The 12,034-nt window shown below is 47.0% G+C and overlaps 1 protein-coding gene across 2 annotated transcripts in view; it reads right to left on the reverse strand.

The window, feature by feature from the left end:
- Tmem50b (transmembrane protein 50B) overlaps nt 1-7,716 on the reverse strand; it is a 28,267-nt gene extending 20,551 nt beyond the window's left edge. The window contains exon 1 of one of the 2 annotated variants that reach the window (XM_021209814.2): nt 7,617-7,716. The gene's annotated coding sequence lies outside the window, so the exon portion shown is untranslated. The remainder of the gene's footprint in view (nt 1-7,616) is intronic. The other variant, XM_029544885.1, reaches the window with a different exon arrangement.
- Between the last annotated feature and the right edge of the window lie 4,318 nt (nt 7,717-12,034).

Raw genomic sequence — 12,034 nt, forward strand, 5'->3', positions numbered from 1 at the left:
GGAAAGGAAAGGAAAGGAAAGGAAAGGAAAGGAAAGGAAAGGAAAGGAAAGGAAAGGAAAGGAAAGGAAAGGAAAGGAAAGGAAAGGAGAAAGGGAAAGGAAAAGAAGATAACAGAAGAATCAGAAGTTACCAGGACTACTACTAGCCCATCACAGGCCTAGGTACAGCAGCCCTAAAACACACAAGCTGACATAGTTACAGATCAAGTGTCAATGTTAGCAGCATACTAGAGTAACAGTTGCTGAGAGATGGCTCAGTGGGTATGAGCATGTATTGCTCTTACAGAGAACCCAAGTTCAGTTCCCAGCACCCACAGCAGGTGGCTCACAACAGCCTGTTGTAACTCCAGGAGATCCAATGCCCTCTTCTAGACTCCAAAGGTACACCTTAGGAGTGAACACTCATATATATATATATATATATATATATATATATATATATATATATCCAAACATACCCATACTTGTACACAGAATTAAAATAACATAGATCTTTAAAAATTATTAGTAATACCAACAGCAAAATAGTTGGGTGTGGTGGCTCAAGTCTGTCATCCCAGCCCTTGGAAGGGTGACGAAGGATTACTTCAGGTTAGTGAGTTCAAGAAAAGCCTGGGCTACAGAATAATACTCTCTTAATCTCAGGAAAAAAGTAATAACATAGAAGCAGCAAATATTAAGTGCTTATTCTACTGCTTTTTCAATGTTTATTTTTTTATTTTTTTGTTTTTTTCAAGACAGGGTTTCTCTGTGTAGCCCTGGCTGTCCTGGAACTCACTCTGTAGACCAGGCTTGTTTATGTATTTTTTAAAAGACAAATTTTAATTTTTTACAAGATGTATTTTATGTGTATGGTGTTTTGTTTGCATGTCTGCCTGTAAACCATGTGTATAGCTGGTGCCCTGCCCATGGAAGCCAGCAGACAGCATTACCTGACCTGGGTCAGTACAGCACCCACAGGGGCAGGTTCATGGGTCTGCTCCTGCCTTTCTGGACTAGCCCTGCCCAGCAACAGTTTCAGCTTTAAGCCCCAGTAAGCTACAATCTTCTGGTACATGAACTGGGCACTGGCAACACTTCCCTCAGAGAGTGAGAATGAAGACTGGACCGGTGGCTCAGGGGGAAGTGCCTGCATGAGGATCTGAGTTTGGAACCCCAGAAACCACATAAAATCTGGGTGCAGCTGGCCTCTAATTCTTACAAGAGCAGAAACAGGTTATCTCAGGTTATCTCAGTTACTTCTCTATTGTTGTGATGAGACACCATGACCAAGGCAACTTTTTTAAAAAGGCATTTAATTTGGGAATCACAGCTGTAGAGAGTTAGAGTCCATGATCATCCTGGTGACAAGCATGGCAGCAGGTAGGCAGGCAGGCGTGGCGATGAATCTGTAGCTGAAAGCTTACATCTGAGTCAAAAGCATGAGGCAGAGAGAGCTAACTGGGAATGGTGTGGGCTTCTGAACCCACCTCAAAGCCCTGCCCCCCAGTGACACGCCTCCTCCAACAGAATACACCTCCTAACCCTTCCCAAACAGTTCTACCAACTGCAGATCAAAGCATTCAAATACAAGAGTTTATGGGGCCATTCTCATTCAGAGCACCATACAAGTGGTCCCCTGAGCAAAACTGAACGGCCAGTCTAACCAGTCAGCAAGTCCCCAATCCAATGAGAGACCATGTCACAAAAAGATAAAATGGAGAACAATTCAGAGGAATACCTAGTGTTGCGCTCTGGCCTCCACATGAACACAAATATACAACACGCACACGCACGTGCGCGCGCGCACGCACGCACACACACACACACACACACACACAAACATGCACACACAATTGCTTGGAGGTATACTACTCCTGACTCAGCAACAGGACTCTCAGGTTGAGAAAAACTCTGACTGTTTCTGGGTAAAAACAGAAGGTGTAAGACTGACCATAAGCGCCTCACTGCACTCGTTCCTGCAGCCTCACAATCAATCGATCGATCATCGATCAATAAATGAATAAATGAATGAATGAATGTATCACTAAGCATGATGGCGCACACCTTTAATCGGAGCACTCGGGAGGCAGATGCAGGTGGGCCAGCCAGGACCACAGGGTCAGAATTGGCTCAGAAAAACAAGCTAGTGAATTAACAATCACTCTTACTGACAGGAAGGACAGAGGAGGAGATAGGCACAACAAAAGGGCAGAAGCTGGAGCGGCTACAAACTAAAGAAAGGCAAATGCCAAGGCCACGCTGGCTGGTGGGAAAGCTGAGGCCCGGAAGTAAAGAGCATAAGAAACGTGGCGGACTGTGGTCCCTCCACTCTCCTGCTGCCAGCAACTGTAACTTCTGTGCTGGGGAAGCCTGTGGGCTGCTGACTTTGCTTCTGATCTCTTGTGCCCCAGATAATGGTACCTACAGAAGAGACGGTACAGGCATCCCAAGGGAAACAACATAAGGAACTGCATGCATGCGGATGCAAAGTCTCGGCCTCTGTGTGGCTCGGACACTGGTGATCAGGCGTGCTCCCCAGGGAGCCTGCCAGAAAAGATGCAATGTACAAAATCATAGGTATGGGGGTTCCCACTAACCTGATGGCCTGGAGCAGTAAGACAGTTCAAAGGTCTCCACCACACCTCAGAGACTGCAATCATTTTTTTTAAGCCCCTAGTTTTATTCTAAGCACAGTTAAAGATTACTATGTGTATCAAGAACTTGTGAATGGGAAAGATATACAGAGTGGTTAAAAAAAACAAAAACAAAAAAAAAACAAAAACAAAACAAAAGTAGCTTGTTACAACAAACCACACAGGGGGAAGGGAGAAATCATTCCAAGCCCAGAAAACCAAGACAGCCAGTGAAATGGCTCAGCCCCATGCCTGACACCCGAGCACCTGGCACCTGAGTGTTTGATCCATGGGATCTACACACTAAGAGAAAAATGACTCCTGCAAATTGTCCTCTGCCTCTCTCTCTCTCTCTCTCTCTCTCTCTCTCTCTCTCTCTCTCTCTCTCTCTCTCTCTCTCTCTCTCTCCCTCCCTCCCTCCTAACCCTACCCCCCCTCACACACACACACACACACACACACACACACAAATACATAAATAAAATGTATAAAAGCATTTAAAAAATGAATACCATGCTAAGAAACACTGAGGATGGAAACTAGCCTTTGGGAGTTAGAACCATCGCAGTGGAAACTTTAAGTGCAGATCAGGACCTGGGAGCCGGCTCAGCAGCTCAGCAGCCTGAAGGCACCTGCTCCACCCAAGCTTGACAGCCTGAGCTGAGGCCTAGAACCCGGGGAAAGAGCTCTCTCCTAAGTTGTTCTAGGGTCTCCACACATGAATTGTGTCGTGCACATACCCACAGACATACACAAGTAAATAAATATGCTTTGAAAAAGAAAAATGAGAGGCAGAAAGTGGTGGCTCACGCCTTTAATCCCAGCACTTGGGAGGCAGAGGCAGGCAGATCACTGAGTTCGAGGCCAGCCTGTCTACAGAGCTAATTCCAGGACAGCCAGGGCTGCACAGAGAAACCCTGTCTTGAAAAACAAACAAACAAACAAACAAGACCCACGCCTAATCTCAGCACCCCAGAGGCCGAAACAGGAGAAACAGAGGCATGAGGAAGCCTAAGTGACACAGTACCCAAACAAAAAAACTGAGAGCTAAGAGTTAAAGCAAGAGAGAGGCTGGGGTACAGCTCAGTGGTTAAAGTATCAGCCGTTACACAGAGGACCAGGGTTTGATTCCCAGCACCCAAACTGCCTCTCCCAACCACCTGTAACTGCAGTTCCAGGAGATCTGAACTCCGATTCTGATCCTCACAGGCAAACAGATGACACGCATGTGTAAGAGCAGACAATTAAGGTGCTGTCTGTAATCCTTAGCACTATGAAGACTGCAACAGGAGAGTTGTAATTCCAAGTACTGCCTGGCTACCATGGATTACAGAGCAAGATCTGGGCAAAAACAAATAAAAAAATAAATAAATAAATAAAATAAACAAACAAACAGCTAGGCATGGTACTCCTGCTTGTACAGCCAGCACTGGAGAGAATCAGGCAGAAAGGCAGCTTTGGGTTTGGGGCAAGCCTGGGCTATATAATGAGTACCCAGCCAGCCTGGGCTACAATGTAAGAAACTATCTCAAGCAAACAACAGTGGAGAGTGGATGTCAGGAAACAAATGAAACTAGAAAACCAGAAGTAGAAGTTCACATAAAAATGACAAGAGAGATTACAGAGAAAACAACAACAAAATACTTCCAGGATTCCTAGAGACTATACTTCTATATTGTTTGTATTCAAGGGGTTCAAATACCCAACTTGAAAATGAAAACAGAGCCACATGTTACATTAAACTCACAGAGAAGTGGCCCTTCTCTGGGACGGGTGGAAATGGCCCAAGGCCTGAGGAGTGCTTAACAGCAGCCCAGGAGCCCGTCAGGGTGGGGCAAAGCTGCAGAACCACAAGAGAATCTATTAGCCAACCGTCTCAATCAGCCCGAGGAAGAGAACCGAAGCAGGGCCTCACGGGCTCCCAAACGGTCGCCTCTCAGCAAAACCCAACAGCCTTTGAGCACCACTAGAGAAAGTAAAGCCCTCACCCTAATGCATGCTACAGGAGAGAGCCAGCCCAGGGAGGAACGCTAAGGAAGCCAGCTATGCCCTGAGGCAGAGGATGGCAGGCCAAATGGAAGCAGTGCACAGCCCCAGCTGCTCTGGCGGCCTCCAACCTGTGCTGATGGCCCTGGAACCTGGTCCAGAGTCCTCTTTCTCTCCGATTGGCAGGGCTGGCTTCATTTTTTTTTTTAACAAATGATTTTTTTTTTTTAAAGATTTATTTATTTATTATATGTAAGTACACCGTAGCTGTCTTCAGACACTCCAGAAGAGGGCGTCAGATCTTGTTACGGATGGCTGTGAGCCACCATGTGGTTGCTGGGATTTGAACTCCAGACCTTCGGAAGAGCAGTCGGGTGCTCTTACCCACTGAGCCATCTCACCAGCCCGGCTGGCTTCATCTTGAGCGTACGATGATACCTTCCTCCTACAAGCCTTGAGACCCACTGGGCTTTACCTCATAGAGAGCAAGGCTTGACTGTGATGGACCCTGAAGAGTGCAAGCAAGCTGCAAGTGAATAAAACGCAGAAATGACTGCATCTGCTGTCCTTCCAGCCCAGATGCCCTGGCTAGGCCCAGCTTTGGTGTTTAGGACTCTCTCCTACATGGTACAACCCCCTGACTTCCTCACAAAAGGCCCTTACGGAAGCCAGGCAAGCCCAAGCCACTCTGTTCAGTTCACCTTTTCCTGGAAGCTATAATGACCATATACAGTTCTTTCTTTCCAGTCAAGTTTTTTTGTTTTGTTTTGTTTTGTTTTGTTTTTTGTTTTTTGTTTTTTCGAGACAGGGTTTCTCTGTATAGTCCTGGCTGTCCTGGAACTCACTTTGTAGACCAGGCTGCCTCTGCCTCCCGAGTGCTGGGATTAAAGGCGTGAGCCACCACACCCAGCTCCAATCAAGTTTGAATTTAAGATATAAAACAGGGAAAACAACCGCAAGCCAGGAAGTCCTATCTTCTCCAGTCGTACAGCTATTTAGACGTTATGTGGGTTCTGGGAAACGGCCTTGTTCTAACAGTTTGCTTAACAAACAGTTCCCTGTTGATAAAGATGAAGATATTGTTTATAACCTCCAAAGGTTTGGGCTGAACTGCTGAAATTACTGCAAAAATTAGTAAAGTATGATTAGGATTTGTATAGTTTAGTAGAGAAAATTTATTCTAAATACTGTGATATTTTTTCTTGCCCTATAAGTAAAGAATATGTATTTTTTTATTAAGTACCAACAAAACAACCAAAATGTCTATCAATAAGAGACCAAAAACACATTATAGTACATCCAAATAACATTACACGGCTTTTGAAATTGTATATATGCGTTTCTGTGTGGAATGCATCTGAGTGCAGGTGCCCACAGAGGCCAAAGTCATGGGATTCCCTGGAGTGTGAGTTTCAGGGGAGCTGTGAGTCTGATGTGGGTTCAGTCAGGAAACTGAACTTGAGTCCTCTGTCAGAGCAGGGAGCACTCAACCTCTAAGCCACCTCTCCAGTCCTCTTAGCAACTTTTAAAATTTTAATTAGAAAAAAAAGATTAGTCTATATATATCAATGTGTAAATGTGTCTTCATTATCTGTTGCCAAATAACATTGTGTTATGATGGCCTCCTTAAGAGTAGAGAGTGAAGGAGAGAATTTTGAGGGACCCCCCCCCTTTTTTTCTCTGTACAGTCCTGGCTGTCCTGGAACTCATCTGTAGACCAGGCTGGCCTCACCTGCCCGCGTGCTGGGATATAAGGCATGCTGGAGGGTTTCAGTTTTTATTTGCTGTTTCTGTATTGTCTGACAACTTTACTTGATAACCTTCTTCAATGTTTATTACATTAAAAGACACATAAGGACTAAGCAAGATTGATTCTTTACTTCTGGACCCCAGAAGTGAATTTAGAAAAACCAAAACCAAAACCAAACAATGCAGAGTTGAAAGCTGCTGTCTAGCTGATACAGGAAGAAAGGGGAGATCAAAGGGTGTGTCTCCTGAAGAGGAAAAACTACATCCTCACCCCTCTCCAATTAAACCTGCTTTTCTTGAAGCATCGCTATGCAAATTAACCTCTGGGTTTCATTTTTAGGATCAGGAAGTCTTTGAACACTATGCTCGTTTAAATGTTAAATCGCTTGGCTCTGCTTTTTTGGAAGCCGCACACAGGTAGAAAAGACAAACGAGAAAGGATGAGAAGCCTGGGAATAAGCGCCCCTGGAATTATCTAGAAATGGGATTTGTGGTACAAATAGGGTGAAGAGTTGGAGAGCGAAGAATGCACGGGGGGGGGCTGGGGTGGGTATGTTGTTGAGGGTGAGCACATCTCCTCCAGCGAGAGGTTTGAATTCCCACGCCCCTCCTCCCATCGCAGCAGCAAGGTTGTGGAAGAGCGAGCCCAGCCCTCCGCCGCTGCCGCTACGGTCGGAAAGGTCAAGTATCTATCCACCTCTCAGGCTCAAGTACCTTCCAGTGGTGAAAACCAACTTACTGGCTAAAGACCAAAATGGCCTAGCCTACAACGACCACGCTCTGCGCTACTTCTCTGAAAAGGCCACTCGACACTTAGGATGAATTCCCAAAGATTTCCCTCCCCTCTCCTCCCTCTCCCCCCGGCGCTTGCAGGATGGAGCGGAAAGTCAAGGCTACAAGGACAGCTCCTGGCAACGGCTCCGAGCAAACGGGAGGGTCGCTCGTCCCCAGACGCTCGTGGGGCCTCGGTGGCGGCTGCGGCGGTGCCCCACAGGACCTCCATCCCCTACCGGTCGCCTTGGGGACCTCCCCAGCCTCAGGACGAGATGCGCGGCGGAGCGGCCTGCCTCGGCGGAGCGCGGGTCACGGCGGCGTCAGGGCCACGGGCCGCCGAGAGAACGCGGGCGCAGGCTGGGCCCCGCCGGTCGCCCGCGCGCTCCTTGGCACCGACGCGGGCGGCGCCACAGAACCTCAGGCCGCGCCGGGCCGGCGCCCCGCGTTCTATTGGCAGGTCCCAGAAACCCGAGACCTGCCAACCGCACTCACCCGGCTACCTGCGACGTCCACGCCGAGCCCAGGCAGGAGCAGGGACGTCGAGGGCGCGCGTCGGTCCGGGCAGCTGCTCAACCTCAGCCCGGGAGCCGGGGGCCGGCGGCGGGCGCGAGGCCAGGGCGCCGGTGGGGCGGGGGCGAGGCGCCGTGCGCACCGCGGGGACCAATGGGATTGCAGCAAGTGGCCTGCGTGGGCGGGGCATAACCCCTGGAGGCGGGACGGGGACCTCAGAGGCGGGACGGGGTCGGACCCGTGCGTACGGCGGGGACCAATCATAGTGCGGCCGATTAGATAGAGGGCGGGACTTGATTCCTGAGGGCGGGGCTGGCGCGGTGCTCTACCTGCGTCCGGGAGCTGAGGTCCGGACCTCTCCTGCTGCGGTTTGTGGTAGTGTAAACACAAGCGCCTCAGCATCGGTGAGAGCACCGGTATGGGGAACCCAAGCCTATTACGCAAGGTCCTCTTGCATATCAGCAGTTGAGCATTGTTCACCAGCTGCCGAGAGTCGAGACCGCACTCCAAGACGTTCAAAAACCAAGACTTCAGTAGACGAAGTTACAGGTCCAGGGATCCGAGTCAGTACTGGTTACCGGCAAAGCAAAGCTACATAGCTATTTCAGCCTGATTCCTTTTTCCATCTATCCAGATATATTTTTGGCTTGTACTCATCTCCTTTAGAGATACTACCTCTGATTTTTCAGCATAACTTCAAAAACCACATTTCCTACAGAATATAAATGCAGTTAAAGAAAGATGCAAAGTCCAAGTTACCACTACATTGAAGACAAAAACACTTTACCTAGATAGAGTAAAGCAAAAGATTTTTGTGTCACGTAACTGTCACAAATGACATCCTGGATCCTGTTACTCCTGTAGTTCTTGTACATAATCTAGGATTTAGGTACTCAATATTCACTGCATAAATTCCTTTTTGGAGTGTGGGATTATGCATGCACACTAACAAGCAAGAGGGGCAGCAGAAGGGAACATCTTTAGTTGTGTCCCAGAGCTAGGGAATGTAGTTCAGTTGACACAGTATTTATTTAGCCTTAAATACATAAGGTTCTGGGTTGTATCCCCAGCATCATGTAAACAGGTGTGGTGATACATGCCTTGTGCGATCCCTGCATTCCAAAATGTCTCAGTCTTACTCTGGGTATGATCATGGTCTCAAGCGTATTCCTACTTCCAGTCAGACTGGATTACACAGCAAATTCAAGACCAGGCTGAAGTGAGATCCTGTTGCAAAAATACTGGAGGACCTGGGATGTAGTGCAGTAGTAGTGCATTGCCTGCCCAGAGTGTGATGTCTGCTTTCACTTCTCCATCAGTTAAAAAAGGGGGAGGGGGCTGGGAAGATGCTCTTCCAGAGGATCCAGAGTGGGGCTCACAGCCACCTGTGAATTCAGGTCCAGGGGGTCCACCTTCCTCTTCTGGATTCCCTGGACATCAAGTATGCAAATGGTACACATATATGCATTCAGGCAAAACACTCATACACAGGCTAGACAGATGACTCAGTGGTTAAGAGCACCAACTGCTCTTCCAGAGGTCCTGAGTTTAATTCACAGCAACCACATGGTGACTCACAACTATCTACAATGGGGTCTGGTGCCCTCTTCTGGTGTGTCTGAAGAGAGCAATGATGTACTTACACACATGAATAAATAATTTGGGGGAAAAAAAACACTCATACACATAAAATGAGTTTGAATGTTGAAAAAAAAAAGACCAGACCTCCAAACATACATTACTTGAACTGGAACTCCACCACATGCCATGTGATCATACACTTTGGTGGAACCCCACCACGTGCCATGTGATCATACACTTTGGTGGAACCCCACCACGTGCCGTGTGATCATACACTTTGGTGGAACCCCACCACGTGCTGTGTAATCATACACTTTGGTGGTTTTGTTTTGTTTTGTTGTTGGTTTTTTTATTGTTTCCAAGACATGGTTTTCCTGTGTAACAGAGCCCTGGTTGTCCTGGAACTTGCTTTGCAGACCAGACCAACTTCGATCTCATAGAGATCCACCTGTCTCCTAGTATTGGAACTAACACCCTGCTGCTCATATACGTTGTTGGATTCTGGCCTGAGCACCTGTCTGTCGAGGCTCCCCAGGCTGGAGATATTTTGAAACTTTAGGATCCTTTTCTGCCTTGGACCAGGGCTGAAGATCCACTTCACCCAAAACAGCCAATAAACTCCAGTCCAGAAAGGAGCCTACCAAGAACGGAGAGCCGTGCAGGATGGGTGTGCTGCTCTGATTCGTCCTTAACTGCCAGCCAAGGACTGTACCACTAACAGTGCAATTCATAGCCCATCTTCTAAGAGTGCAAAGCAAACACTACTCCTCGGGAACTAACAGATTGCAGTGAGCTGTGTCAATGTGGAAGTGTAAACACCTTCAAGTACTGTATTTCCTCTTCAGAGGGTTTACAGTGGTGTGTAACAGAACGGCTTCACCCACTAGCTTTACTTTAGAAACACCTCTGGCACGTGGGTCATGGTGACAATTGCTGAGGTTACTCTTCAGAAGTCAGGCCTGCATGTGAGGTGACACTTTATGTCACTTGTACTAAAACCTTTACCCTCTAATCGCACCAATGCTACCGTTTCCTTAACGTGTGTTTCATGAAGGTTTGTTGCACACATGCAGACATGGCTAGGGGAGCGCCATGGGAGATTGTTGTGACTGCTCTAATTGATGTGGGAAGACTTGGCCTGAGAGAGGGGCACCCTTCCCTGGTTTGGGGCCCTGGGCAGTGTAAGAGAATGTGTGCTGAGCAGTGGGCAAGCATGCATTGTCTGCTCTTGGCTGTAGCTCTGCTGTGACTGGCTGTTCTAAGTTCCTGCAGCCCCGACTTCTCTGATGGACTGAAACCCTATGTTGTAAGTTAAAATGAACCCTCTCTGCGGTTGTCTTTTGTCTGTTTTTTTTTTTTTTTTTATCACAGTGACAGACATAGAACTAGGACACCTCCAGTGTCTGAAGATAGGTTGCTTATGGAAGAAGGGGAAACAAGTCTTTCTGTGGTAGAGTCTAACACAGTGGACTTAGCTGTTTAGTTTGTTTCTTTTCGTGACAAGGAACAGAAAAACATCACCTCACATTGGCTTAAATAATAAAATTAATGTGACTTGTAAAGCTGGGGTGAAATGTGGTAAAGGGTATGATCTGAAAGTAACGTCTCCTCAAACCTGGTTCATATATTGGAATCCTGTGGCTGGTCTCAAGGATGGTGGACTTGGGAACAGGGTTAAAGCCCTTGTAAACAGAGCTCTCTGTGCCTGGGAGCTGGCTCAGGGGAGAGGGGCTTGCTGGCAGGGCTGGAGAACTAGGGTGATCATTGGAATTCATGAGGTAGAAAGAGAGAACCAATTCCTTCAACTTGTCCTCTGGCTTCCACACACACACATACACAATAAAATAATCCACATGCAAGTGGGCATGCACTCATACACAATAAAATAAATGGATGGGGCTGGAGAGATGGCTCAGTGGCTAAGAGCACTGACTGCTCTTCAGGAGGTCCTGAGTTCAATTCCCAGCAACCACATGGTGGCTCACAACCATCTATAAAGGAATCAGATGCCCTCCTCTGGTGTGTCTGAAGACAGTGACAGTGTACTTATACATAAAAAAAATAAAATTAAAATTAAAATAAATAAATAAATAAATAAATGGATGGATGGGAGATGGAGAGATGACTCAGCAGGTAAGAGCACTGACTGCTCTTCCAAAGGTCCAGAGCTCAAATCCCAGCAACCATATGTTGGCTCACAACCATCCCTAATGAGATCTGATGCCCTCTTCTGCGGTGTCTGAAGACAGATGCAGGGTACTTACATATAATAAATAAATAAATCTTAAAAAATAAATGGATAGATAGATGATAGATAAATAAATGGATGATAGATAGATGTATAATAGATAGGTAGATAGATAGATGATAGATGGTAGAAAGATGTAATTTTTTAAAAACTAGTTTCACTCCCTCCTCCTATGAGGTGGTGGACCCCACACCAAAAACTGAGTCTTCAGGAAGACTTGATCCTAGAATTCGGGGCCCCAAGTCTGTGGAAAAAAAAAATGAATTTCTGTCCTGAATCCCTCAGTGCATAACATCTTGTTACAGCAGCTTGGCTCAGTCCCACTGTCATTCTGTCTTTCATCTCCACAGAACTGCTTCCTCTGGAGCCTAGAGAAGATTTGACTACCCATAAGCCAATCCCTGTACACAGTGAAATGCTAAGTGATTAGTGACCTAGGCTCAGTTACATAGTCCAATCACTGTGGCTTTTTTAAAAGTTTCTTTTTTTCTTTTTTCTTTTTTTTAAGTTTAAAAGAGATACCTTGCCGGGCAGTGGTGGCACACGCCTTTAATCCCAGCACTTGGGAGGC

This window comes from Mus pahari, chromosome 12, assembly GCF_900095145.1.
Source record: "Mus pahari chromosome 12, PAHARI_EIJ_v1.1, whole genome shotgun sequence".
Taxonomy (NCBI): Eukaryota; Metazoa; Chordata; class Mammalia; order Rodentia; family Muridae; genus Mus; species Mus pahari.